Source organism: Tetrao urogallus, assembly GCF_951394365.1.
Source record: "Tetrao urogallus genome assembly, chromosome: 1".
Taxonomy (NCBI): Eukaryota; Metazoa; Chordata; class Aves; order Galliformes; family Phasianidae; genus Tetrao; species Tetrao urogallus.
The window spans coordinates 19,085,655-19,097,466 of NC_136813.1; positions in this window are offsets into that span (position 1 = coordinate 19,085,655).

The window sequence follows — 11,812 nt, forward strand, 5'->3', positions numbered from 1 at the left end:
ATTTGTAAGGATACAGTTAAATGACACGGCAGGTTAGGTCAGACCTTGAAGAAGGTCAGAGATGGCATGCCAACATTCAGAAGGCGTATTGGTGGTCATGTGAGATAGTGAACCTTGACAATATGGTCTATTAAACATTTTAAGTTATTCTTGCAGAAGGGGACACAAACTCAGTGACAATGTCTGCCTTTGGCTTCTCTTTCTGAGATAAAGCTTCAATCAAACACACTTTGTATCCTGACAGCCTGCTAAGCTATGGGTGAATGTGACAGACTCACAGACCTTCAAGGTGCAGTGAAAATGTTGAACATTCACTCAGCTGATGAATTTTCCCCCTGCAGATTCTTACTGCTTTTTCGAAGTTTAAGATGTGATCTTTAGCAGAGAACTTCTTGCAGTAAGAATAGGTTTCTTGATTTAAAATAAATGGTCCTTGAAATTCAGAAAATGTTCAAGATATTGGATAATTATATACATACATGGACATTTTCAGAACCATGTTATCATTTCTTACGGATGAAATGGAGCACTTTTCCCAGAGGATAAAAGAGAGCTGATTTTTCTAGCAGTGTGCTTGCATATAAGATATATTCTGCTCTTGATAGATGCCTTCCGTTTAGATGAAAGGCAGTGATGCATTCATGTTTACTGGAAGGATGCCTGTCATATTTGATGTGGCTGTTAAAAGTGACACCTTTTAATAAATCTGCCTCTTTCTGGAACAAAAACACATTTTTAACCGAAGAGCCTATGGACAAAGGGACCCTAACTGTGCATTACTGCTGCCATCTTCTGACATTGAGGATATATTGCAGGTTTTTAAAAGAATGAAATTACCCCAGACCATTTTTTTCTTAATATGCTTTTCAGTAAGTGTCATTACATCAGTGATAAAACAGAGCAGGATTATATAGATGTGCCTTTGGTTTGCACAAACATTTAGTGAAGGGAACTGTGGCTGTACAAAGTGTACATAAATGCTCCAGAGACTACAAGATGGGATGAAGGGTACCTGAACTTCATTCCGAACCTGGTTGGTTACATATCCTACAAAGGAACACGAAAGTACAAAGAAACAAAGGATCTAATGTCCTCATTTATTCTTCTATAGCTGTCAACTGTGTATGACTCAGACACCAAGATAAGGGATGATAAAAAACTTAAGAACAGTTGGTGTGAACTTCATAGGAATGGGTGTTGCATGGATATATCCTTCACAATTAGGCACTGAAGTGATAATAGATGACAGCCTTCACAGTATCGATTTCCTGGGTGCTACTCAGAACTTTGGATTCCTGGTAGCTTGTTTACAGTAAACTGTAAGGTGATGAATTGAGCAAAATATCTGGGCCAGAGGCTATGGGATGTGCTGTGAACTGTCAGATTTGGGTCTTGACCAGCTCTTACCCCAGAACACACATTCCTCTCTTCCAGTGATGCTTGACTTGCAGCCACTTCATATTCATCTGCCTTGCAGCAAGCTCAATTAATGCATGGTTCAACACAGGTTGTACTAACACTTTTCCTTTGAATTAGTTGTGTTGGAGCCTTGGAAGAAAGAGTAGCATGGAATTAATCTATGCTTCTCAGAAAAGCTAAGCCCAAGGCATGTTCAACCTTAGCTGTAATAAAAACCTGTAGAGTATCTGATCTAATAATGTTTGCCTTTGTAAAAATGGGTGGAGGAGGCAAGTGAGGATGGTTTACTTTTCACTTTCATAAGAATTCCAACTTTCAAACAGAGTTATTTCAACATTAGCAATAAGACAGCTATGAGCAGTGTCTGGTTTCTAGCAAGTGCAGAGCCTTCCAGGAAAGATGGTTGGTGTGGGATGCTTCATCTGCACACCTGATTACAGCAAGCCCAGGTTCTGTGCCACTTGTCACGTCCATCAGCCAGCCTATTTTTGTTTCTATTCTGACACATCTGCTCCAATGTGTTTTTATGGATTTCTTTTATTTCCTATTCTTTTTATCACGTGTTCCATTATTTTCATAGAATCATAGAATCACAGAATGGCCTGGGTTGAAAAGGACCACAATGATCATTAAGTTCCAACCCCCTGCTATGGGGTCACCAACCAGCAGATCAGGCTGCCCAGAGCCACATCCAGCCTGGCCTTGAATGCCTGCAGGGATGGGGCATCCACAGCCTCCTTGGGCAACCTGTCCCAGTGAGTCACCACTCTCTGTGTGAAAAACTTCCTCCTAATATCTAACCTGAGCCTCCCCTGTCTCAGTTTAAAACCATTCCCCCTTGTCCTATCACTATCCACCCTTTTCTTCTGCCTTTCTTCTCTGATGTGCCAAATGCTTGCTCCCCTTTTTTGTTCAGGTTCAAAATCTGTATAAAAAGAAAAGGGGATTTTGTAGATAAGAAATTCTTACACATTTGATTATTCCCCATCTTTCATATGTCACATTGTAGACTGCATGAAGGAAATAATCCCTTTGGATTGTTACAGCCATTTTCAGACCCCAATCCCGTTTGGATATAATGGATTTGGAGTTTAAAATATTGTTAATTTTAGTGTTAGGAGCTGGGCTGAGATTTTGCAGAATGATGACTTAGTTTTACTGGAGATTCCTCTTGATTAACTCCTTTGTTTATCAGAAATCAGTTTCTACTTTCATTTCTTTCCATACCAGTAAAATCTTTGCAAAGTAATAATAACCCCACTTGATTTACTGGTTCGTTGGAGTTATGCCAGCTTTGTTATAATCCCAGCTGCTGTTTTATCCTCAGGGTATTTCAGTTCTTAGTAAAGTGCACAGCACGGTCTCCAAAATCACATGAGCAAAGATTTTAATATTTTTATTCACCCGTTTTTTTTTTTCTCCCTCATAGCAGAGCTCATCTGGTTCTCAAACTTGATCAGTTTGATTACATTTAAACTACATTTTAGACAGATGCAACCCCTGGGTAAAACTTCTTCCCTGATTAGTCTGGATGGGAAGCATCTGTTTTCCTCCTGGTAATAAGCATTCTTAAAATCAAAGCACAAAGACAGTCACTGGCCATGTCGCACGTCACATGTGAAGACCATGAGCAAGTCTTTAGAAGTGGAACTTTAATTTGGGCAGACTGACCCAAAGACATTAGCACAAGAAAATGAGAAAAAGCCCCAGAGCATCAAACCTCAAACCAGAGCGATCTCAAGCTGTAGCAGTGCTTTTATCCTTAGTGATTGGGAATGTGTCAACACTGTAGTAAATGTCGCAGTTCTAAATGCAAAAAATATCTAAAACCAGAAGTATTACGAGCTGACAGCTATTGCTGCTGTATCCTCAGCAGCACTGCTCTCCCTTCTAATCCCTCCGGCTCTGCTGTTTCCTAGGATCCACTCCCTAAGAGCCAAAATGCGAAAATGCATTCAGCTTCTCTGCACAGTGATAAGGATGGGAGGGGACACAGTCAGGTTCCACTCACCTCTTCCTGCCACCACTGTGCCTTTCAGGATTGTCTGGCACTCCTTTGAGGAAAGGCTGGAGAAGAGTAGAGGTGCCTCCCAGGGGCCAAGGGAGAAGTGGGGAGGGGTATCCTATACCTCAAGAAGGTGTGCAGAGAAAGAAAAGGATCATGATGCAGGGTGCTGCCCTGTGCTAGGATTGCCTCCATGGGGTGATCACAGAGATCGTAGAATGCCTTTGCTTGGAAGGGACAACAAAGAACATCTAGTTCCAATCCTCCTGCTTCGGGGAGGGTTGCCAACCACTAAATGAGGCACTAGATGTTGCCAGGAGACAGGGTCTTCTGACAAGGTACTGGAGCAAGGGGATCCCAACTCTCAGCAGTGTGTTCTGTCTTGGGGGGAATCAGCTGACTTTTCTGGGAGTGAAGTTGTACATATGCTATGCAAAATGGGGAGTCTCATGGGGCTGTGAAGATATACTCTGAACCTACTCAAGCCAGTGAAGAGAGCACAGGATTAAAAACACTTCTCCTTTTGATTCCAATCTATCCTTTCAGAGTCTCTTTTCACGTTTACCTCTGGAACCAGACCAGTCTTCTCTCTCGCTATGGTTCTATAACACAGAAAATTGGCTCATTCTTCCTCGAGCTCTCCTCTCATGTGCACCGTCTCCCGGACCAGAAAGGCCTGTTACCCCAATCAGACTGATATGCCAGTGTGCTGTAAACTGGTCCCTGGGGCCAAGCGGGGGGAAGAGATGGACCCATGAACCTATAGATGTGGTTCTTGTGAGGCAAGCAGTCATTAGAAGACTAATGTCTTGACGCCCTAGATATCCTAAGGACATGACCCAAGAGGGCTGGCCTCATGTGTATGGCTCAAGCATCAGGAGAGAGATTCTGGGGAGGCCAGAGCTGTGTTTCCCTGCCACCAAGAAAAAACTCAAAGATTTATAGATAAAAAAGTCTGGTGAACTACAGGCTAGATTAGAAACCAAATCCTTTGTTGGGTCTTGTATCTAGGAAACTGTGAGCTGCACTGCAATGGGGATCCACCAGGGAAGATGGTTTCAAGGGCTGATGGCTCCCAGGAGGGTTGGCCATCAGAAGAACCCCCCTGTGTGAAATTTTACCTGTTCTTCATATTCCCTAATTGCTAGGTGTATTTTGCTGTTGTTACTTAATCTGTGCAGATCCACACTCTTATCTCCAGGATTCCTCAGAGGCCATCTTCATTTACAAGCTATTATTTCCTGCTGTTTGTTTCACATACCAGTTCCTTTGGTCTATTCTCACATCCATTTTCCTGTATCACTGAAGCAGTCAGTGAAAAAGAGGCAAGGTTAGCACAAACCTCAACTCTGCACAAACCTGGGAACCAACCAGTAACACCTGCTCTGGCAGGAGAGTGAGTTGCCAGGAAATTTTCAGGACAAAACCATCATTTCAATAAGAATTCCAGAGTGACTCTAAAGCAAAGACTTCAAAGATCTTTTAGCAAGACAGCATCATGCTCACTTGTGGAGAGACAAAGCCTGCAGGAAAGCAGCAAGCTGCTGGCACAAATTTGGTACCCAGTTCAGTCTGCGAGTCCTCTTCTCCTCCTTGAAAAATGAGACTGCGCAACTCTGCAATATGCCTCCTGGCCCAAGCACAGGCAGACAGACACTTACCTGGAAAAAGAAAACACATTTTGTCCTTTGCTGGAAGAGTCTTAACGTGGCAACAACTGCTATAAAAAGATAATGAGAAGCAAAAACAGTTTTGCTCAACTTATGAGTGAATACATACTTTTTCTTCATACAAATTGCATTTTACAGAATATCTCTGTGGGCTCCATAGTAGCTGCATTAAGCTCAGTCAGCATGTATAACTACTGGGCATCTCTGCATATCATCCCCTAAGATCCAACAAGTTGGATGCTCTCATCTTTTTCTGTCTGCCTTTGGCCTTGTGTGCTCACACAGCCACCCCTACCTGAATGAAAAAGTCCAATAAAAATAAAGACAAAGCAGCAACACCAGGTTCTGAGGAACAGCAAGTGAGTTACCACTGTGCATATACTGTGAACATTTCATTAAATGCCTGCCACAAGTAGACCAGAGACAGATGTTGCTCTGACAGTGATGGGGTCAGCTTTCCAGTCCATCTGGACCAGCTACCATAGATCTCTGCAGATTGTAAGTAAACTAAAATCATTTAAGAGAAAAACGTAATAAACCATAGCCACATGAGAAGCCGACTGGGGAGTCACACCTGTGAACAGAATTCTGCTGGAGACTGATGGTACCACCATGAGCTGGTAGCTGAGGGATGGATCCAGCACAGCTGCACCAGTGCAGGAGGGTTGGGTTCCCTCAGCAGCTCCTGGTCTGGCCTCTCTGAAGAGACTCCTGATGGATGGGGCTTCCAGGCCACATGAGGCTTTGAGCAACCTGGTCTGCTGGGAGATGTCCCTGCCTAAAGCAGGGTGTTGGGAGCTAGATGATCTTAGAGGTCCATTCCAGCCCAAACCATTCTGTGATTCTTTGATGTAAGCATCTCTCAACCCAAACCAACACCCAGTTTAAGCTGTTCAGTTTGTCTTCTGCACACATCCAGGATTCCTGCAGGCTGAGCAGGTTCTGCCCCAGTTAAAGTCCTTAGGGTGCAGAAACCAGGTGGGTTGGCACCCATGTGCCAAACTTATCACATGCTCAGGGCACAGGGACACAACACCTGATCTGGGACGCTCCCAGGACCATGGTACTGCTTCAGATGAAGTCCTGAGATGAGATAAGCACATGTAACCCCATTTACAGACATCCATCTCCTCACAGAAATAGGTGCCATGGAAGAGAAATAAATGTGCATTACGTGACTCATGAACAGAATCACATTAGTTTTAATCAGATGCTAAGAAAAAAGAAGTCAGAAATTGTGCAAGGTGATTGTCTATGTATTTCCTAGCAGCACTCAGAGCCCATGATCCCTGGCACTTAGGGCTGCACAGATCTCAGGCCAATGGACAGAGGATTATGCAGATGAGAACAAATCACATGGCTATATAACTGAAGGAAGATGCAGGCAGAATTTACCCCGGAGCTGCTGGAATTAATAGAGCAATGACAACTATCATGGAAAGTGCACCAAGCAAGGTTTTGTGCTGAGAGAATGCAAAATGTACCGGGAAAAAGGCATAAGGCTGCAGGCTTTTAATCCATCTGCTGGAGAACAACCCCAGAGCTTGAAATTATTGTTGACTGCTTCAAATCAACCTGTTTATGGCGCTAAAACTTTGCTTGGACACTGAGTACTTGATGACTTGTGGAAATCCATGTTTGGGTAGATGCTTTAAGTGAGAATGAACAAGTAGAGCGTGACTACCTTCTGAAATGCTCTTTGAGACTGTTCCCTGGGATCAGAAGCTAGGGCAGAAGTGGCATCAGTGCTTATACATAAGGAAATGGGGATGTCCATCACATCCTGGGACGAATGAATGTTTACATATAATCTTTGACAGATGGGGACATCAGTGCTCTTATTTTATGGATAAAGATGAGAGATACTAGATGTACTACAAAATATTAAAAGCTCTGTGATGAGGATAAACCTCATCTTTAGGGTGGAAATCTGTTTTCTCTATTTCAAGGGAAATGCTCTGGCAAAGGGCTGATGTACAGAAGGCGGGTGGCATCACATCTGGCAGCACTCCCTTCTGAAAAGGACCTGGGGTGAACTATGGGAGGAGCAGCAGAGAGAGCAGGTCATAGGATATCAATATTTAGCAAGACCCTGTGGGTTTAGAGACAAGAGTTGGAAAGGATAATAAAACATCAGTGTCCCAGAGCTACTGCAAATACAGACGATGCTGCAACACACCCAACACAAACACCTCATGTTAAATTAAGCTGTCCTGATTTGAGCCTTGATCATGTCCATCCTCCCTTGTGAACAGAGCTTGCCTTCTGTTTAATGAGAGTCACTGCAGAAAATGGGATATGTATGTGTTTATAGCTAGGATGTTTACTCAGAGTCGATCCCTTTGCCCACCCAGACCTCCTCTCCTGACATCACCAATGCTGTCAGAATGACTGACAAGAAGTGAGTCTGGAAGCCTACTGTAGTGTAGGAGAAATACAGCAAATCTGCAGCATCTGTAGAAAAAGGGAAGCCTTTTCCTTTGGCTTTTTAAAGATCTTCAAATCCAATTGAAATAATGGACATGAATGTGCAAAAAAGGGAATGAATACCAGGGAAGGCCAGTGCTGCAGCCACTAAAGGCACACATGAGTGTTGGGAGGAACTTAAGAGAAAAGCTAAGAGGGAAAGAAAAGGAGAATAAGTGTTTCTGGAGGTGAGTGTTCGTGAACAGCAACTTCTGCTACCATGGCCAATGCTCCACAATCCCAGGAAATGTGTAGGATTTGAGTCTGCTTCTCCAGAGTAATGAACTATTTGGAAAGTAACACCACCACCTGATCTGTCCAGTGACGTTCCTCCTGCCCTGCGGCAGTCCCAGCTGACATAAATGAAGGAAAAGCAGCCTCTGAGCTGGGCTTCGTCAGCCTGTCTTTATTTGTATGCTTTGAAGAGACTCCAAATCAGGTCAGGATCAGTAGCAGTTGCTGCCGTTTCAAAAACTTCTCTCTGTTAGCTGTGACCTGGCAAGGAACACAAATGAAATTGGCTTGTTCTCTTGCTTGTACTTATATTTCTGTGTGAAAAGACATCAGAGGATTGGGAGAGATTTTTCTTATAGATCTATAAAAAATACACGTATAAAATGTCAACTTTGGCTTTCCCTATTTTTGCCAAACAACTTGCAGGATATCTTAGATAGGATTTTTCCAACTCTTAGCTAAACTGGCAGATTTATCCAAGCATTTACCTGGAGTATATTATCTTCAACATATTTTAAACATTTCAATAAAACAGGGGAAAAAAATAAATCCCAGAAGGACATTAATAGCCTTAATGAAAAATCATTACTCCTTTCAGAAATGCAGTTTTTATATATCTGTATTACTTCAGTTATCCAGCAAGTCCATCATGACAGCCCCTTGAGGTTATTATTAAATGAAAGCCAGAGAATATTATTGGATAAAGAGAGAAAAGCCTTTCAGTCAGGCAACATGCAACACAAACAAGGAAAGAAAACACAGGTAATTCTTTTTTTCCCTCAATAGGACACCCTTAGATGGAGCTCTAGACATTTACCAGGAAAGAGGCATAGGGGAAAAATGGGTCAGTAGCTGAGAAGAGGAGGAAAAAGAGGATAACTCCCATTATGGTCTGTATTTATTATTGTCTTCCCTTCTACCCAGGGGTGGCACAGACGTGTGGCTGGTTGCAAGACATGGCCCCACCAATGCAGCACTGAGGTTGCTCCAAGTGAAATTCACCAGGATGTTGATCTTATTGACAACAGTAAGGAAGACTGAATATTAAATGAAACATTTGTTAAAAAACTCCCAAAGCAAACAGAAAGTTCTCTATACATCTAGGGGAATGTGATCAGAGTGTGACAGCTGAAAGGACCACTGAACAAAAGACACGCTGTAAAACGCTGTGTAGCAATTGACTAACAAAAGCTCACGTGCAGGAGGCACAAAAGAAGAGAATTTGGAGGAAATCATACATTTCAGTGTAAAATCTCTATTCACGCAGCTTAACTCTGAGAATTATGCCTGAAAACATCAAGTCAATGCATGCATCCTGGTGGATCCCTCTTCTATGGCTTCTTTTTACCTCCTGTGCCAGATCCTCCCCATGGCCAAAAACTGGGTTACATCACTGAAATACTGGGATAATCTCTGGTGCTCCACTGTAATGGAAATTGACAACTAATGGCCAAGCTACTGTTATTTCCCCACTGTTGTTATTTTCATTTGTTTGTTTTTTAGTCATTTCTGCAGCCCCCAAGTTCAGACAGGGCAGCCTGTCCATACTGGGTTCCTTAGTGCCCCAAAGCCAAGAGGCCCCAACCTGATTTGCAGAAGAGAAATCTCAGATAAGTGCAGTGCTGCTCAGACGCCTACATAGATAACAGCAAAAAACAACCAACAGGGTGGTCTGGGAAATAGATGGACGAGAATGACTTGAGAGAAGGACCTGCCACAGTATGAAGACTGGGAAAAGCCTGTGCCAAGGAGGGGTGGTGTTGCTCTGCGTGACATTTGATTTGATAACTCTACCAATTTGAGGAGGCTCTCCCTGCTGGGTGACTTACTGGCAAAGGAGAGGTAAAATAGTTGTATTTCTGCAACCCCAGCGTCTTCCCCTTCCACGCTCCACCTCCTGTCACTGCACAGCAGACAGCTGCAGCAGGGTGGGAGCAAACTGTTCCATCCACTCCCAGCAGTGGGTCCCACTGGTCTGCAGGGACATCTGAAAGCACCATGAGTCATTCCAGGTCATGCCTCAACAACAGCTGGGAGATAATGGCAACAACAACAACAACAAAAGAGGAAAGATTCAACTTGGAAGACTTTATTTTCACACTCGGAAGTTCATTTTCCTTATTGAAAATTCTGTTATAAACTTCCCAAGGGAGTTATGCATACATCCCTTGGAGCTGCAGCATGAAGGCACCGTGTCAGGGCGCAGGATGAGAGCAGCAGCAGGAGAAAGAAGCAGCAGCAGCACATCAGAGCATGCTCCAGCGAGCCGATCAGCTTTGCAAGGCTGGAAGGCAGTAGCTTGCAGACAGAAGTCTGTCCCTCTGCATCTGCTGTCTGTCCCTCCTGCTGTGCCAGCTGCCAAGGGTCAGGTCCTGGTGTTCAGCTCCTGACTTGCATGGCTTTGAGGAGGAAGGAAACAATGCCAAAACCATTCCCATCATTCCTCCCCTGGAGCTGCAGGCACTGTGCTCTGCGGGTGTGTTTAGTCAGTGACTCTTCCAGTGCTTTAAGTGGCGAGCACACCAACCACAAGTCTAACCAGTGTTACCTTGTTGGGTGGGATTTTCCTCTCTTCTTGGCCTGTGAAAGACGGGGAAGCTTTTATCCTTTTCTTCCTCCAAACAGAGGTAGCTGCAGGAGTAGAACAGCTCTGAGCATCAGCAGGTGCAGCCAGCAATAACCTAGAAGATGGGTGCACAGGTAGGCACATGGGTGTGGGTCAAACCAGAGCTATGTCAGTGTGCTCTGGTGAGGCAGGTGGTGTGAAGTTCAAAGGAAATACGCGTTTTTACATGATTTTATCAGCAGTCTTTCTGATCCAGGGTGTGTGCAGTTCGCCTTTTCCCAGATGGTTGTTTCAGGGTCTCCCATGGTGTTGAGGAGAACTGAGATCTGTGGTAGAAATAACTGTGATGTCTCAAAACTGGGGTTTATGTTACAGGTGATGGATCAATAAACAGGAGAGAAAGAACTAGACCAGGTTCTGCTGCCTCGGTTGGCTGCTGGCAGCTGCTTTGATTCATGCCCACTGGGAACTGCTCAAATAGAGTGCTTCAGATGCTAGCTGGTAAAATGAAATCCTTGACTCCAGATCTTTCCATCAGTTGAAAAGGGAAAACAGGTTATAGAAAGGGCCAACAATGAGGTACACTGCTGAAGAATGTTAAAAACCATCCCCTCAGCTGTCCGAGACTTCCCTGCAGTCTTAGTGACACCAAACGTTGGTGACAGCAGCACTCATCCAGAAAGAGAGTTGCATGGAGAAGTATGGCAATGTAGAACGCAACATACAGTTGAATTTGGTATAACTGAAAAGAGCTATATGAGAAACCTTCCCAGACAGCATGCTGATTTCTTTTTAGCCCTCCCTTGTCAGAGCTGGTGCAGAGCTCCCAAGCACTGGGGAATGTCTCACATTGCTCATATGACTGTATCTAATTCAACCCCAAACCTAATTTTCAGCAGCAGCTGAAACTGCCCAGGTTCTACCTCACTTGTGGGGCTCACACTTAGACCTGACCAGCATTAACATGTTGCGTCTACACACATACTTACCCAAACCACCTGCAAGGAACAGGAACAAAATGAGTTGGAGGAGGAGGCACCAGGCAGCGTGGGACAGCCAGCCGCTTCCTCACGGCTCAACTGGCGCGTGACGGCGGCACGAGCTGACAGCAGAGAGCAGCCCTGGAGATTAATTGCTTATAACGAGCAGAACCGCAGCCCTCAGAAAAGGATAAACTGGGGACTGCCTGAGAAATGGCAATGCTTTAACCCTCTATGGTGTCGGTCCCCTCACTGGAAGCTTTTTGGGCATTCCATCCCCATGCCTGGAAAGGAGAGTTTCTGAAGAGCACTGGCCTGGATTTGCACTTCAGTAAAGGGCCTGGGTTTGGGCTACTGCCACCACTAAACGCTGCATGAAGTGACTCTTTGTCTCCTTTTCTCTCCTTCTTCTTTTTCCTCTGTCTCTTCCACTTTTCCTCTCCCTATTGATGTACGTTTTTCATTAAAAAAG